This window comes from Dasypus novemcinctus, chromosome 3 (assembly GCF_030445035.2).
Source record: "Dasypus novemcinctus isolate mDasNov1 chromosome 3, mDasNov1.1.hap2, whole genome shotgun sequence".
NCBI lineage: Eukaryota > Metazoa > Chordata > Mammalia > Cingulata > Dasypodidae > Dasypus > Dasypus novemcinctus.
This window is the reverse complement of record NC_080675.1, coordinates 152805880-152824898: the sequence shown is the minus strand read 5'-3', so window position 1 is coordinate 152824898 and position 19019 is coordinate 152805880. Positions and strand designations below refer to the sequence as shown.

General features: G+C 37.1%; 1 protein-coding gene across 5 annotated transcripts in view; it reads right to left on the bottom strand.

Annotated features, from left to right (window-relative positions):
* NRG4 (neuregulin 4) overlaps nucleotides 1-19019 on the bottom strand; it is a 254219-nt gene that overhangs the window by 132490 nt on the left and 102710 nt on the right. The gene's annotated exons all lie outside the window — the stretch shown is intronic.

The window sequence follows — 19019 nt, the reverse complement described above, 5'->3', positions numbered from 1 at the left end:
TTATTTACAATCAATCAACTGTTGAATCTAGTAATTTTTATTTCAGATAATGTACTTTTTAGTTCTAGAATTTCCATGTAATTCTTTTTCATGTTTCCTATTTATATGCAGAGGTTTCCTCTCTTTTCATTGATTCCAGCATATTTTCCATCATAATCCTGAACATTAAAACCTTTGCCTACTAATTCCAACATCTGGATCATCTCTCAGGGTTAGGCTCCATTGAATTTCTTTACTTTGAGTATGGATCACATTCTTCTATTTTCATGTCTTGTCATTTTGAATTCTATCCTGGATCTTACGACTGATTCATTGTAGAGACTGTAGATTCTGTTACATTCCTCACTAGAGTACTAATTTGTTGTTTGACCAGGAAATAAACTTGGCTGTACTCAAACTCTAAACTGTCTCCCCTACAATGACAGTAGCTGAAGTCTCTGTTAACTTTTCTTAGCCTCAGCTGGTCTTCCTGGAGTCTTTTCTATGCATCCAGGTTCAGGGGCCAACCAGAGATTTGGGCAGAGGACAAACAGACCGTTGAACCCCTTTGGTGGTTCTTTTAATTTCCTTGTTGCACAAACCATGCAATGGGTTGGGTTTACCCAGTAGGAATTTATTGGCTTATGGTTTGAGGCTAGGAGTCTGAAATGAAGGCATCATCAAGGTGATGTTTTCTCCCAGAATACTGTGGCATTCTGGGCTGGCTGTCCAGTCATTGGTCATTGGTCCTTGCCTTTTCTGCCATATGGCAATGCATATGGCAGCCTCTCCTGGCTTCTCCCTTCTCTTCTGGATTCAGCTAATGTTCAGCTTCTGGCTACTTCCTCTGACCTTCTCTTTCTCTGTGGCTTTCCCTATAATGCCTCCATCCTGAGTCAGTTGGGCCAAACCTTAACTGATGTAACTTCATCAGAACATCCTATTTACAAGAGTTCACACACACAGAAATGAATTAAGTTTATTTATTTATTTAAAAGGCTCACATACTTTTTTTTTTTAAGATTTATTTTTATTTATTTCTCTCCCCATCCCCCCTGTTGTCTGCTCTGTGTCCATTTGCTGTGTGTTCTTCTGTATCTGCTTGCATTGTCAGGCGGCACTGGGAAACTGTCTCTTTTTGTTGCGTCATCTTGCTATGTCAGCCCTCCATGTGTGCAGTGCCACTCCTGGACAGGCTGCACTTTTTTTGCACGGGACAGCTCTCCTTGCAGGGCGCGTTCCTTGTGCATGGGGCTCCCCTGCCTGGCATGACTCTCCTTGCGCGCATCAGCACTGTGCGTGGGACAGCTCACCACACAGGTCAGGAGGTCCCAGGTTTGAACCCTGGACCTCCCATGTGGTAGGTGGACACTCTATCAGTTGAGCCAAATCCGCTTCCCTGAATTAAGTTTAAGAACATGTTTTTGTGGGGTAACGTAGTTCCAAAGCCCTATAGTGGCTCACAGCAGGATCTCCCATATCAATTCCCAGTTGCGGTGGTTGCTCCTAAATTTGGTTTCTTTTTTAATCAACCACAAAATTATAGATTTCTATTTACTTTAACCTACCATACATGGAATTAATTAGGACCTGCCCCCAAGCAAACAGTCATAAAAATGGGAAACTCATCCAATGATAATCCCTTCTTCCAAGTGTCATTTCCCTTCCCTTTTCTGTCTACTTTTAGCCATTCTCCAGTGACTTCAGATAACATTTTTTATATTTTTCCAGAGTTTATAAATTTTTATATGTAAGGGGGAGAAGGTTGGTCAGATATAAGCTGTTCCGCCTTTACATAAGTTAAGAGGCTTAAATCAGAAGTTATATATTCATGTACTTGATGATCAAGCATGAAAGGACTTTACAAGATTTTAAATCAAAGCTCTTTCTCTGAGACTGAAATAGAAGAATGGTGAGTTAGCTACAAGAATCATATTCCTGAAATTCAGGGCCTGGAAGAAAGACACTTAAAGAAAATAAGCAATGTAAGAATGTACTTGTAATGCACCTCAGTTGTATTTAGATTGTGTATTAAGTATAAGGGGGTAACTGTGAGGTGCTGTTCAATACTTAGAAATGTAGAAATAGATTATTAAATGCAAGTTGAATTATAAAGTCAGTGAATCAGAGCTGAACAAAGAAAAGTCCTGTAAATAACTGAGACTGTCTGAAATGTATTAACATATCTAAAGAAAGTGCATGCCAGTCAAAGAGCAAGGAAACCCAGGTAAAGGAGAGGCAGAGAGGCAAACATCAGCAGTGCCATCCAAGGACCATTTAATGAGAAGGAATTGCAGGAAGAAGACTTCAAGTATTATAATCCTCAGCAAGGTTATTCCTCTCATGGAGATAAATGCATCACACTAGTGATAAGTATAAATTCAAGTTATATAATATCTTTTGTTTTTATTCTTTGCCAGCTGGACAGTGTTCTCATTATAAATTTTGGCTTCCCATGTATGTCAGTCTACAAAGAGAGAGAATGCCAGGCTCACACTAACTCATGAATTTTGGTATATATCAGTTATAACTCTTATTTTAAATAAAGAAATTGAAATGTTGATTTTAGAACTTAGTCTCATAAGCTTTGACAATAAGTGTCTCTTATGAGAGATGACACCCTCTTATAATGTGCACTAAAATCAGGTTCTTATGCCTATGAACTGAAGGGAGACCTCCATATTGTGATAAAACCATGGTCACACAAGTCGTCCATGAGGCTATTTCCCCCCATATATATATATATATATATTTCAACTTTATCGAGTACTACAAATCCTTTTTAAAGGATTTGTTCGAAGTTCAATTCCTCATATTATTGAAAAATTTAGCTATGCTTTTTTAATAGATCATGTGTACTAGACAACAGAAGACACAGTGGAATAAAAAGGTACTGCTGGCAAAAGAGGGCATTAGTGAAAGTTCAGGAAAGCAGACATAGTTAGTCCCTGACATAAAATCTCTTTTAGGTATAGCAGAGAAGAAATTCATTCAAGAAACTGTAAAAGTGCCAAATTACTATTTATAATTATTTTTAGTGACTAGCGAATTGCTTAGATCATTCATCTACATAGTGATAGTACTAGATCCTAATGTATTTATTATTCTGCTTGTACTGTCTTGGTGGCGATCAAACAAAATGATTGTTTCAGAATGTGAAAATCTTTAGGTCCTAGGTCAAACTTCAAATACTACCAGTGAAATGTGTTATGAGAATTGCATCATAAAGATCCATAAATATCAGTATTACACATTTCTTCTTGATGGCCAGGATTAGCTACTATATTTGGAATTTTCATTTAACACCTATTGGTTAAGAGTCTCTGTAAAAAGGATGAGGCAGGTGTGAAACAGAACAAATTATTTTAATGGTGTTTTTAAGGCTTTTTCCATGGCCCTCCCCCTATTTGAATCTTTTCCCACTCTAACCATATTAAACTAAGAAAAGTTTCTGGGATTTTCAGAAGAACTATAGACTTAGGAGAAGAAAATATGTAAACTAAAAAAGAAAAAAAAATTCAGTAACCTCTCCATAAAAAATCACAAAAATTTTATTAGATAAATCATTCCTTAATTTTCCCTAAAGTGAGGAAATTTTGATTTTTATACTGAACTGTGAATATTTTCAAATAAACTACATTGCAAAGACATTCACAAAATTTCTTCTTTATTATATCTTTTCTTAGCTTTGTTTGGTTGGCATTAAATATCCCTATTTTTAGTGATAAGATTTCCAAATTCTTTTCCATCCTGGTTTTTCTCTTGACAATTTACTCAACAAATATTTGAGTACTTATTATATTCCAGGTCTTATACTGGATGGGGGCGATTCAAACACAAATAAGAGAATGCTTGTGCTCTAATAAACTTATATTCTATTAAGGAGCAGCTTACACATAAATGACTAAGTGAGGTAAAGAGTAATAAATGCTAAAATAGAAATATGGGTACAATTTGGGTATATAATAGTCAACAAAATTAAGACTAACTGCAACTAAAGGAAAACCCTCAAATATCAGTGGCTTAATACAACAGAAGTTTATTTTCTTGCTCACATTGCAATCCAATGCCCTTCTCCATCTCTTGGCTCTGCTACCTGGAACAAATGGTCTCTAAGGTAACTGAGGCAGGGAAAACAGGGGTTAGAGTTTTTCAGAGATGATTTTTTGGGGCCAGGCTTGGAAGTGGCTTGTATCCCTTCTGCCCACATCCCATTGTCCAGAACCCAATCAAACAGCCCCACCCTAACTACTAATGAGGCTGGAAATGTAGAGAACTACATGGGTATTTATTGAATACTAACGGAGTCTGCCTCAGGGCATGAAACAGAGAATAGTTCTTCATAGAAGAGAAAGCTTGAGTTGGATTTCAGAATACTCTAATTTACCAGTTCTCAGCCCTACATGATAGAAAACCCAAGAGAAACAACTGAAAAATTATCACGAAAACAAAAGAATTCAAGAAAGTACTAGGACATTCATTCAATCAACAAATAACTATTGAATGCCTACTGTATACTGTTTTAGATGTGAGGGAAGCATCAATAAACAAAACAGACAAAAATTTTTCCCACTGTGGAACTTATAGTTTTGCCTGAAGAAATAGAGAGTAAACAATAAAAATAAATAAATACAAGGTCTGGAAAAAGACACAGAGTGGAAAGGGGGGTGGATTTCCCGATTATAAAATAGTCTGGGAGGCCTCATTGAGGTTATTGTAAAGTCTTGAAGGGTGACAGGGAATTAGCCATGCAGATATCTTGGAGAAAAACATTCAACACAGAAGGAAAAGGTCAGGGATAAGCCTTAAGTCAGTAACTTTCCAGACATCAGGGACTAGCAAGGAGGCATGTGCAGCTGAAGTAGATTAAGCAAGTAGGGTATTGAGATATGAAGTTAAAGAGCTAATACTAAGTAGGGTATTGAGATATGAAGTTAAAGAGCTAAACTTTAAAACTTCAGGAGGATACAAAAAAGGATTTGGACAAATAGGAAAACATATCATACTTAGATAGAAAGGCTCAGAATCATAAAGAAATAAAATTTCCTTAAGTGAATTTATCAGGGAAGCGGACTTGGCCCAGTGGTTAGGGCGTCCGTCTACCACATGGGAGGTCCTCGGTTCAAACCCTGGGCCTCCTTGACCTGTGTGGAGCTGGCCCATGCTCAGTGCTGATGCACGCAAGGAGTGCCGTGCCACGCAGGGGTGTCCTCCGCGTAGGGGAGCCCCATGTGCAAGGAGTGTGCCCAGAAAGGAGAGCCGCCAAGCACGAAAGAAAGTGCAGCCTGCCTAAGAATGGCACTGCCCACACAGAGAGCTGACGCAGCAAGATGATGCAACAAAAAGAAACAGAGATTCCCGTGCTGCTGACAACAACAGAAGCGTACAAAAGAAGAAGACACAGCAAACAGACACAGAGAACAGACGACCGGGGCTGGGGCAGGGGGGAAGGGAAGAGAAATAAATAAATATATAAATCTTTTTTTTTTTTTTAAGTGAATTTATCAATTTAATGCAATTATTTTTAAAATCCAGTTTTTTACTTTGGGGCAGAGAAAGTGATTTTAAAATTCATATGGAAAAATTAAAAAGCAAGATAAACCAGAAAAATGAAGACTTAGTAAAGCAGATGCAGGGAGAGAAGCTGGGATGGGGTGCGGATACAAGGGGGTGGAAACTACCTAGTATACATTAAAATTTACTATAAAGTTTCAGGAATTAAAAGTAGTTGCCACTGGCATGTGAATAGATAGACAGACCAACGGAAAATAGAAAGTCCGCAAAGAATCCGAATGTCTTAGTATTAACAAAGGTGGTATCTCAAATTGGGGATGGGGCAAATTCAATAAATACTTATTGAATGAACTACTATGATTCAGGTGCTGTTGTTGCAGTAAATATTTAGATAAAAATCTATGACCTTATAGGGTGATATTTTAATGGGAATGATGACATTTAAATTAATAATATTGGGAAGACTAGGTTGCCATATGGAAGAAGATAAACCTGAATCTATACCTCACACCAACACATATCCGAAAGAGGATAATTATCTAATTTTAAAACCAACAAATGGGGGAAATGGATGTGGCTCAACCAATTGGGCTCCCATCTACCATATAAGAGGTCCAGGGTTCAATGCCCAGGGCCTCCTAGTGAGGGCAAGCTGGCCCACGTGGAGTGCCGGCCCACGCAGGAATGCCACCTTGTGCAGGAGTGCCAGCCTGCATAGGAATGCCGCCCAGCTTGGGAAAGCCACCCTGCACAGGCATGCCAGCCAATGCAGAGAGTTGGCACTGCAAGTTGACACAGGAGAATAGAGGAGAGAAAATAAGAAGATGTAGCAGAACAGGGAGTTGAGGTGGCGCAAGAGAGTAATCACCTCTCTCCCACTCTGGAAGGTCCTGGAATCAGTTCCCAGAGCCGCCTAATGGGAATACAAGCAGACACAAAAGAACACACAGTGAATGGACACAGAGAGCAGACAATGGGGGAACTGGTGGGGGGTGGGGGGTGGGGGGAGTGGGGGTGGGGGAGAAATAAAATAAATCTTTTTTAAAAAACCCAACAAATGGGGACTGATGTGGCTCAAGCAGTTGAGCGCCCACCTCCCACACAGGAGGTCCCAGGTTCAGTTTCTGGTGCCTTGTAAAGAATAAAATAAACAGAGAAGAGACAACAGACAATACACAAAAAACAACAACAACAATAAGCAGACAATCTGTGCAAAACAACAAGCAAAAACAATGAGCCAAAACGCAACCAGCAAACAGACAAGGAATCCATCTTGGTAGGGGGGACGAGGGGGGAGAAAAATCAAACCACAAAGGCACTTGAAGCAAACATGGGAAAATTGTTTATAACCTTGGAGTGAGAAAGGCCCTTCGATATGACATGAACACCAGGAGCTTAAAAAAAAAAGATAAATCTGACTACCAAAAAACAAACAAACAAAAACTATTGCATGGAAAAATACAAACAATGTACTTGGAAAAAGAAAAATATTATGCTGTGTATTAGTCAGCCAAAGGGGTGCTGATGCAAAATACCCAGAAATCGGTTGGTTTTTATAAAGGATATTTATTTGGGGTAGGAGCTTACAGATACCAGGCCATAAAGCGTAAGTTTCTTCCCTCACCAAAGTCTATTTTCGCATGTTGGAGCAAGATGGCTGCCAACATCTGTGAGGGTTCAGGCTTCCTGGGTTCCTCTGGGCTCAGTTCCTCTATTTTCTCCACAAGGACAGCTGTAGTCTATGAGGTTCTCTAGGCTTTGCCTCTCTCCACAAGATCAGCTGTAGACTATCAGGCAAATGTCTCTGTCTCTTTCCCCAGGGCTCCAGCTTAAGACTTCAGCATCAAACTCCAACATCAAAACTCTACTATTAAGAACCCTTGCATCAAAAGCTCCAACTCTGTCATTTGCCATGCCTTTTATCTGTGAGTCCCCACACCCTAATGACATGGCCCAATCAAAGCCCTGATCATAACTTAATCATGCCCAGTAATAGACCAGATTACAAACATAACCAGTATCTATTTTTGGAATTCATACCCATATCAAACTGCTACAAGCTGTAAATAATTATCTGTAATTAAAGTTACAGAAAAAAGGCTGATCTTCATAACATAAGTTCCTAGAAATGAACAACAGGAAGAATGAGAAATGCAATTTTTAAAAATAAGGAAATATGTGAACCAATGCATTATCAAAAAATATATAATTAACCCTTAAATAAATGAAAGGCACTCAACTTTACTTATAATTAGGAAAACAAAAATTAAAAGAACACAAAGATACCATGATTTCACCGATTAGGTTATCAAAAATCTGGAAGTTTGACACTCTGTTGCAAGGCTATGAGAAAGCAGAGACCCAAACACATTGCTTGTGGAATTTCGAAATAGTATTATAATCCCTATGGAGAGCAATTTGGCAACACCTATTATTGGAGAAAAATGGGGCTTACTGGGACACTGAGACCTATATGACCAGAAATTTATTGAGAAATTTAATTGAGAAGCAGAAATTTATTGAGAAGCTCTTCCAATGGAGGGGGTCTAAAGAACAGACTTCAGCCCCGCCGCCCCACCAGCATGGCAGGGGTCTGAAGAGAGACTTCAGCCCACTCCTGGAACGGGGGGATTTGAATTTATACAGAACTTTCCTAGGCAGGGAAATGATAGTCGGTGGGAGGGGGTTGAGGGTCCAAGTGAGGTGCAGGGACCAACAGGAAGGCCTAGAGGTGAAAATTTTTCCTGATAATTACTAGAGGATAGAGGGTTAGGCAGTTATGTTTTGGTGGAATGCTGCGGGAGCAGATGTTTCTTCGATGTAGGGATTAAAGGGTTTCTTTATCTCCCTCTGACATGCAGGTAGGGATGGTGTCCATTTCCCTTTAATCTCGTCTTTAAGTGGTTTCTTTATTTAACCTGTGGGGAAATGCTGTGCCCTTAGACACTTAGACTTATGGAGGAGGGGGTTAGCCTTTCTCCAGTTCATATCAGGGGAAACTGAGCTACAGCTTTTAATTATTGCAAGCCTCTAACACCTATTAAAATTAGAAAAGCATTTACCTCTAACCCAGTAGTCTCACTTCTGGGAATCTATTTTGCACGTATATAATATCCTACATGTACAAATTCATGTACAAGGTTACTCACTATAGCTCTTTGTGTGCAACAACACCCATCAACAGAGACCTGGTTAAATAAACGATAAATTTACACAAATGGAATACCTTCCAGTTGTAAAGAAAGAACTAGCAAACCATGTACTGAGACAAACAGGTGTCCAGGATATATTGTTAAGAAAAAAGAACAAAGTGTGTATAGCAGCACTGTCCAACAGAAATATGACATCACATTAAAAAAAAACAAAAAGAAAAATGTGAAATTACTCTTAGTGTAATGTCTTAAGTCCAATATATCCAAGATATTATCATTTTAGCATGTAATCAATACAAAAATTATTGAGATAGTTACATTGATTTTCATACATAGTCTTCACAATCTGTGGTGTATTTTATTTACTATACTCTCCATTCAATTCCTCAGTTACACTAGCCACATTTCAAGTGCTATGTTTGTATGTTCATTCATTTAACAAATATTTATTTAACGACTATTATATGGTAGGCACTATTCTAGTAAAAATGGAAGGATAAGAATATATATTGTATTTCTTTGAATTTGCAAAAAGAAGCACTGGAAGTTTAGATGAGAACCTAGCAAAAGGTCTTTACTATAGCACTCAGGGAAGATCAGTGACAATAGGTACAATTCATACATTCTCATTTATCTACGTAAGTGAGAATACATGAATATATGTCATATTTTTCATTTCTTGTTTGACCTATGAAGGATGTGAATATATTATCTATTTTTAAATTTTAATTTAATTTTAAAAATTCCAAGTAAGATGAAGGAGGTTGCAGCAGAATACAGAAGATACATTATGAAAGTCATATTTTCAAAGACAGCAAAGGTATGTGGATGTAAAGAAGACTGGATGAACTAAAATTTCAGAGAGGAAAGAATTCTTTGGTGAACTGTGATTGACAGACATTTTCTCTTGGGAGCTCTTGCAGAATCTAGGCATAGGCTGAGAACCAGGTTTGCCATAGGCAAAGGGACGCTGGTAGAAGAGAGAGAAACCAGAAATAGTTTTTGATAGCTGTGTAGTCTGTCATCTAGATTTGGAAAATCTCCAAATGTACTGCCAGATCTCTCTGGAAGAACACTGAGCACTGGGAAATCATCGGAGGCTGGGGGACTAGTCAAGAAAGGGAGAGTGAATTTCCTGCAGTCTCAAGGTGCTTAGGAGACAAAGACATGGTAGAGGAAGGGGCTTACAACAAATACATGATAAGTATCTCAGCCCACCTAGACACTTGCCAGATTTTCGACTTGTAAGTGATTAGAGGCTATAAAGCTAAATTCAAAAGGTCCAAAAGGCATAACATTCTGAGTGGAGAAAACAAACTATAGTCAGTCAAAAGCTGAGATGGGCCAGAAAGGATGAGTGAAAGCTTCCATTAGGAAAAAAGAACAGAGAGTACAAACAGAAAACAACAAGTTAGTAGAGTTAAACTCAGCTATTAAAATAATTGCATTAAATGCAAATGGTCTAATCATTAAATGTATTTGGAATTACAACAGCACAATGTTGTAGTACAAAGGGCAGGAAAGGTTAAAAGGAGTTAAATTATTAAGATTCTTGCATTTTTCAGGAAGTAGTAAAAGTACTGACTTAGGGAAGATTGTGATAAGTCAAGAATGCATATTCTCATCTCTAGGATAATTGCTGAAAGACTAACACAAAAAGATATAACTAAAAGCCAATAAAGAAAATGAAGTTGAATAAAAAGAATACTTGAGTGGCCAATAATGAGGCAGGAAAGGAGGAATGCTAGCAGAAAAATATATATGCAACAAGAAAACAACAGCAGGATGGTAGACTTAAACACAGCTATATACATATTTGCATTAAATGCAAATGGACTAAGCATTCAAGCATTCCAATTAAAAGACAGAGAGGAGTTACATCAGCAATAGGCCCATGGTGAAAACCCCCCATATAAACAGTGAAAACTGGGCAGAATCTGTCAATCAACTTTCCCAAAACTCAATAAGGTGAACAAACAATCTGAAACCAGTAGGAAAGCCACAGGACAAGTTTTCTTGTCAGGGCCCCTCCCCCCAACTTCAACCATTTTGTGCCACAACCCATAGCTGTGGCTTGGCAGCCTGCACACATTCAAGTGCAGGTACCTGGAGCCTGATTGTTGGTGCACCTAAACAAAAATATTGAGCAGCTTTGTACATTGGCCTCAACTGGTTCTGTAGAAGGCCGACTCAGGGAAAGAGTCTCAGTAGCATTTAGCCAGTGTGGAGGAGCAGAGCAAAAAGGGAGAATGCAGCATTGGAGCAGAGCCAGTGCAGAAAGGTGGAGCAGCACATTGGAGCAGAGCCAGGGAAGGAAGGTGGGGCAGAAAAGTAGAGCAGAGCAGAGGAGCTGAGCAAAGCTTACCAAGTTGCCTTGGTGAAACAGTGTGACTGAGACAAAGAGCACAGTCTGCAGTCCCAGGAGGAGAAAATCCTTTTAGGGAGGGGAACCACATATGAAGGGATGAGAGGCAAGCTCAGCAAGACTTGAGAAGATCCTAACTGTTCACCAAATGCTATTTCATAGGTTCAGTGTAAACGGGGACAAGCATTGAAGAGTCTCAACAGAGAGCCAAGTTACATTAAAACCCTTGGTAAGAGGGAGAATCTGACTTCCAGAGTTAGCACACCAAAATATTCAAATGCCCAGACTTTTACAAAAGATTATAAGACACACAAAGAAACAGGAAGAAATGGGCCATTCAAAAGAATAAAATAAAACAACAGAAGAAGCCCGGACATTAGAACTACTAATCAAAGACTTTAACTCATTTCTCCTAAATAAGTTCAGTGAGCTAAAGGAAAAAAAGGGTGTAAAACTAAAAGAAATCAGAAAGATAATACATGAATAAAAGGAAGCATTATATATTTTAAAAAGGAACCAAACAGAAATTTTGGAGATAAAAAATACAATAATGGAAATAAAATTATAGCAAAGGGGTTCAATAGCAGATCTGAAGAAGCAAAAGAAAGAATCAGCAAATTAGAAGGCATGATAATTGAAATTATTCAGTCTGAAAAGCAGAAAAGGAATTGTTCAAGTTGAAAAGAAAGGAAATTAGATAGTAGCTTGGAGCTATATAAAGAAATAAAGATCTCCAGCAAAGGTAACTCCATGGTATTATATTCTTGGTATACAACTCCACTTTGTATTTCTTACAGGATCTAATATACAAATATGCAGATGCATAAGGAGTAATATTTCTATGCTATTTAGCATGCAAAATATAAAGACATAAAGAGGAGGGAGCAGAGGGATACTGGAGCAGATTTGTGTATGTAACTGAGGTAAGTTGGTATCAATTCAAACTAATCATTATAGATTTAGGATATCAAATATAAACCACTTGGTAACCACAAAGAAAGTATCTAAAAAATGTACAGAAAAGGAAATAAGAAGGGGGTCAAACTCTTTCACTACCGAAGATCAAATACACACAAAGGCAGGGAGCAATGGAGAAAATTATGGATAGAAAGACACACAAGGAACAAATGACAAAATAGCTTAAGTACATCCTGCCTTATCAGCCATTGCTTTGAATGGAAATGGATTAAACTCTCCAATCAAAAGGCAGATATTGGCAGAATGGATTTTTTTAAAAAGGCATGATCCGACTATATGTTGTTTCCAAGAGACTCACATGAGACCCAAAGACATGAATAGGTTAAAATGAAAGCATGGAGAAAATATTCCAGGCAAAGAGTAACCAAAAGAAAATTGGGGTGATTATAATAATATCAGACATGATAGACTTTACACTTAATTTGTTACAAGAGCCGAAGATGGAAACTATATAGTAATAGAAAGATCCATACTCCAAGAAGATATAACAATTATAAACATATATGCACCTAATCACAGAGTCCCAGTATACGTGAAGAAAATATTGATCAAACAGAAGGAAAAATAGACAGTTCTACAATATTAATTGGAAACTTCAACACAACACTTTCAGTATGGATAGAATGTCAAGACAGAAGATCAATGAGGAAACAGAGGACTTGAACAATAGTATAAACTAACTGGAACTAACTGATGTATTTATAAAACACTCCACCCAACAACAGCAGAATACACATGGATCATTCTCCAGGATAGACAATATGTTAGGCCACAAAACAAGTCTCAATAAATTTGAGGGAAGCAGACTTGGCCCAGTGGTTAGGGCGTCTATCTACCACATGGGAGGGTCTGCGGTTCAAACCCTGGGCCTCCTTGACCTGTGTTGAGCTGGCCCATGTGCAGTGCTGATCCCCGCGCAAGGAGTGTGCCCCGTAAGGAGAGCTGCCCAGTGTGAAAGAAAGTGCAGCCTGCCCAGGAATGGCGCTGCACACACAGAAAGCTGACACAACAAGATGATGCAACAAAAAGAAACACAGATTCCTGTGCCACTGACAACAACAGAAGCAGACAAAGAAGAAAATGCAGCAAATAGACACAGAGAACAGACAACCAGGGCAGGGTGGGGGGGGGGGGTAAGGGGAGAGAAATTAATTAAATAATTAAAATAAATAAGTAAATAAATTTGAGTCTCAATAAATTTTAAAAGCTTGAAATAATACAAAAAAAATTCTGACACAATGAAATAAACCTATAAATCAATAACAGAAGGAAAAGTGGAAAATTTTAAAATGTGTGGAAATTAAACAATCAATGGGTCAAAGAAGAAATCACAAGGCAAATCAGCAAATACTTAGAGATGAAAGAAAAGGAAAACATAACATGCCAAAACTAATGGAATGCAGTATAGGCAGTGCTCCGAGAAATATTTATAACTATGAATCGTATATAAAAAAGGAAAAAGATCTTAAATAAAAAACAGAACTGCACATCTTGAGGAACTAGAAAAAGAAGAGCAAAGTAAACTGGACAGCCAAATGTAAAGAATTAAATTGAACCTTTACCTCACACCATATACAAAAAAAGTGAACAAGATCAAGGACCTAAACACAAGAACTATAGTCATGAAATACAAGGGGAAACCCTTATAGCCTTGGATTTGGTGATGATCAAAAGCACAAGCAACAAAGAAAAAAAAGATTTCATCAACATTTTTAAAATCTGTACAAAGAACATCAAGAATGTGAAAAGAGAACCTACAAAATGGGAGAAAATGATTGCTAGCCATATATCAGACAGGGGCTTAATATCCTACAACTTAACTAAAAGACAAATAATCCAATTAAAAATGGGTAAAGGACCTAAATAGACACCTCCAAATAAGATATAAAAATAGTAATAGGCACATGAAAAGATGTTCAACATCACTGGTCAGCAGGGAAAATGTAAATCAAAACCACAATGGGATACCACTTAACACCCAATAGGGTGGCTATTATTTTAAAAAAACAAACAGAAAATAAGTATCCATGAGGATGTGGAGAAATTGAAACCCTTATTCATTGATGGTAGAATTGTAAAGTGGTATAACCACTGTGAAATCAGTTTGGTTGTTCTTCAGAAATTTGAACATAGAATTATCATATGACTGGCAATCCTATTTATGGGACATACTCAAAAGAAGTGAAAACAGGGACCAATGATCATAGCAATATGATTATCAATAGTCAAAATGTGGAAGGAACCCAAGTGTCCATGAACAGATTAATGGATAAACAAAATGTGGTATATATACAGAATGGATTATTATGTAGCTGTAAAAAGAAATGAAGTTCTGATTCATGCTACAATTTGGGTGTACCTTGAAAACATCAGGTTGAGTGAAATAAGCCAGACACAAAATGACGGATATTATATGATCTTGCTCATATGAAGTTCCTGGAATGAACAAAGTCATAGAGACAGATACTACATTAAAGGTTACCAGGAATAGTGTGTGTAGAGTTATTGCTTAATGGGTGCAGAGTTTCTGTCTGCAGAGTTAAAAAAAATAATGGATGTTGGTATAGATAACACAATATTGTGAATGTTATTAACACTACTAATTGTACATTTGAAAATGTTTAAATGGGAAATTGAGTTGTATATATATATACATATGTATATATTACTGCAATAACATTTTTAAAAAAAGGAAAGTGTGTCTGAATAAATGACGATACCTTTGTAGCAGTTTGATATTGTTTATGAATTCCAAAAATAGATATTGGATTATGTTTGTAAAATGGTCTGTTCCTCTGGGTTTATTAGATTGTATTAACTTCAGAGGTTTCACTTTTACTTGATTATATAATGATTAAGGCTTTGATTGGGCCATGTCAGTAGCCAAGGGAGCAGGAACCCACAGAGAAAACAACATGACAGAGGAGAAAGGTGGAGATATTTGACAGCTGAGCCCTGGGAAGTAAAAACACAGGAGAAGAACACAGGAATAGAGATAGCTGCATAGACACAGCAGAGGCCCCTGGAAGAGAGAGAGCCTAATAGTCTATAGCTGACCTTCTGGAGAGAACATAGCAGCTGAGCCTGGAGCAGAACAAGCCCCTGAAGAGAGACAAGTTTTATCCCAGACTACAGCTGATATTGGAAGAAGCTGGGATCGCAGAGCCTTAAGAGGAAGAAGGCTGAACCCTTGCAGACAATGGCAGCCAACTTGGTCCAATATGTGGCCACAGACTTTGGTGAGGGAAGTAACTTAAGCTTCATGACTTTGTGATTTTAAGCTTCTACCCCAAATAAATACTCTTTCTAAAATCCGACAGAGTTCTGGTACTTTGCATCAGCACTCCTTTGGCTGACTAATACACCTATTTGATATTTAAATATAAAGACACAAAAAGGTTAGAAGTGAGGCTAGAATGAGATAAGCCATATAAATACTAACCAAAAAAAGCTGGCAAGGCTTTATTAATAGCAGAGAAGGTAGACTCTAGGGCAAGAAGTTAATACTGAAGATAAAGGAGGACATTTTATGATAAAAGTACTAAATCAAAAGGAACACATAAGAAATCTAAATGTATGTGTACCAATATCAAAGCTTCAAAATATATAAAGAAAAAATTTATACAACTGAAAGGAGAAATAGACAATTCACAATCATACTGGAAATTCTAACATATATCTCACTGTATATATTAGAAAAGGCAAACAAAATATTAGAAAGGAATTTGATATTTAAAGAACACTATTTACTAATGTGACTTAATTGATATTTCTAGAACATTACATCAAACAGCTGAATATATACTCTTTTTAAAGTGCACACGGAACAGTAACCAAAATAGAGCATATGCAGGGCCATAAAGGAAGTCTCAAGAGATTTCCAAGGAAGAAAATTGTACATAGTATGTTCTCTGACTATATTGGAATTAATCTTGAAATCAGACACAAAATATAATCAGGAAATCCACTAATGTTTGAAAATTGAGCAACACGTTTTCTTATGATTAATAAATCAAAGGAGTCCCAAAAGATAATAGAAAACATTTTGAATTAGACAACATGAAAATATGACCCAATGAAATTATGGAATGCAACTAAATCAGTCCTCAGAGAGAAATGTATAGCTTTAAAATCTTATATTAAAACATATGAAAGATTGAAAATCAATGCAATCAAGTAATAGAAGAATGGAGAGGAAATTAAACTAAAAAAAATAGGAGAAAGAAAATAAAAATAACAGAAAACAATGAAATAGCTAACATTTACTATATTCACCTTCCTCTTAACATTTCTGAGCAGGGGAACTATTCTTTTTCCCATTTCATAGATGAGGCAACCGTGACTCAAAGAGGTGATATAACTAGTCCACCGTCACACAATTTAAATGGGCAGATCCAGTCTAAAACAGCTTTGTTGAACCTAAATCCTGTGTTTTTAACCAAAACTCAACACTGGCTCCCATAGATATGTGAAACAAGAGCAATAAAAAGATTCACACACTTGGATTAATTTATTTCAGGCCCAGAAAGTTAGTCTAAGAAAATAACAGTAAAAAAGATACATAGATACAAAGGTGTTAATTTATTCCACAAATATCTTTTGATTGTTCATTTTATGCTAGAAAACACCTTGACACACAATTTATAGAATGTGAATGCAGACATTTTTAAATGATCACTGTGAAGAATATGTGGAAAAGCATTTAGGAGATGTTAAATGGAAAAAGTTGACTACACTACTGTATATATTCTATGCAAAAACAATTGATCATGGGGTACAACCCAAGAGCTAATTTGAGTTGGAAAAATTATGTGATTTGGAATTGGTCTTGGAGAAATTTCTCATAAAAAGCTTTTTAATGGGAAAAATATAAAGAACTAGGAAATAGATACACAGCTGAGAAAAATCAAAACCTAAAGTTGATTTTGAAAAGATTAATAAATGATAAAACTCTGGCATGATTTAGCTAGAAAAAAAAGAGATAAAATACAAAATATCAATACCAGGAATGAAAATGTGAACATAACTACAGATTCTTCAGCTTTTAAAAAGACAAGAAAGGAATGGATGTGGCTCAAGTGGTTGAGTGCCTGCTTCCCATATGGAAGGTCCTGGGAAGGGTTCGGTTCCCAAAAAGCAAACAAATGAAAAACCAACTCAGGGGAGCCAATGTGGCTCAGTAGTTGAGTACCAGCTTCCCACATATGAGACCCCAGGTTCAATCCTCAGCCCTAGTACCTCAAAAAAAAAAAAAAAAAAAGAATATAAACAACATTATGCTAATAAATTTAACATCTTAGATCAGGGGTTCTTAACAAGGGGCCCATGAGCTTAACTTGAAATTTAAAAAAAAAAACATTATTCTTGTGGGGACGTGTTGGTGTTGGTGTGATATATTTATTAAATATAACACACAGTATAGTGTGGACTTAGTAAGGGGTCCATGGTTTTCACCTGACTGGCAAAGGGGTCCAAGGAACAAAAAAGGTTAAGAACCCCTGACTTAGATGAAATAGAAAAATTCCTTAAACATAGTTTAAAAAATAGTATTTGAATAACTAGAAATGCTGAATCATCTTATTTCTGTTAAATTATTAAATATACAATTTAAAGCTGCCCCACAGGGAACAGATGTGGCTCAAGCATCCCAGGTTTGGTTCCTGGTGCCTCCTGAAAAAAGCAAACAAACAAGCAAAACAATGAAAAAACCAACTCAGGGGAGCTGATGTGGCTCAGTGGTTGAGTGCCGGCTTCCCATATATGAAGTTCCTGGGTTCAGACCTCAGTACCTTAAAAAAAAAACAACCAAACCAGAACAAAAGGAAACAAAAAAAACTGTTCCACAAAGAATATACCATCTTCAGACAGTCTCACTTATAAATTCTTCCAACCATTTAACAATTGAATAATACCACTCAAATCCTGTCAAGATAATAGAGGAAAAAGGAACACTTCTAAGTTAATTTTATGAGGCTGGTATAACCTTCATATCAAAACCTAAGAAGGGAATTAGAAGTAAGGAAAATTGTAGGCCAACATCTCTCTTGAATACATATGCAAAAATCCTAAACAAAATACTTACAAATCAAGTCCAGCAATATGTAACAAGAATAATCTGTCATAAAGAAGTGGCAGTTAATCCCAGAATGCAAGGTTGGTTAAACACTCAAAAATCAATGTAGAGACTTTTATTCCATCCATGGTGGAGGAACATGGTCTAGGTTTACCCTACTATCTTAACCAACCAAAGAATAAAGACAAAAATATGCAATGTTTGCAGACATTAGACAAGCAGCAGCACGGGACAGTGATCCTTGAGAGAAGGGAAGTTAATAAAATAAGCCCTATGATTGTCACAGCTTACTGACTGGAGAGAGCTTCCAGGTCATAGCAAAGAGAGGAATATCCAGGCAAAGACAGGGTCTTCCTGATTTGGGGAGTCAGAGCTTAGAATTCGAAGTGGCCAAGGCAGCTAGAATTAATATGACAGACTACCAGTCTTTCAGCACGGAGGAAAAACACCTATATGCACAGGGTTCCACTTAGGTTTTTCAGCCGAGTACAGATCAGTACAGACAGGTAAGAAAACCAATCAAGGGTAGAGACAAAAATCACCGGAAAAGAGCAGGTAGAAAAAGTCACTAAGTTCACACAGTGCTGGGAACAGTTTATGCTCAGCAGCTAGAGTGGAGAAACCATGTAATACATCGAGTGTCAAATAGAGTAGTTGGAATGGTGTTGCCTCAGTATTGGGAACAAATTATGACTAAATTAAAATTGTTCTGGTCCCAATAAGCAAAGCTTGAAAGTAAACCTGAAAAGGATCACACTGTTTTCAAATAACAATATCCTAGAAAAATGCTCAAAATTATTTAAATAAATACAAAACAATTCAATGTTATGTATGTAAGCATGTATGGACATGTATGTATACGCATGTTTATATATGTGCATGTACACCTAAAACCTGGAGAATATGTGGAGGAGTAGATTCTAAGTATGGTAGATCAAAGAGGGTTGAATTTATCGAT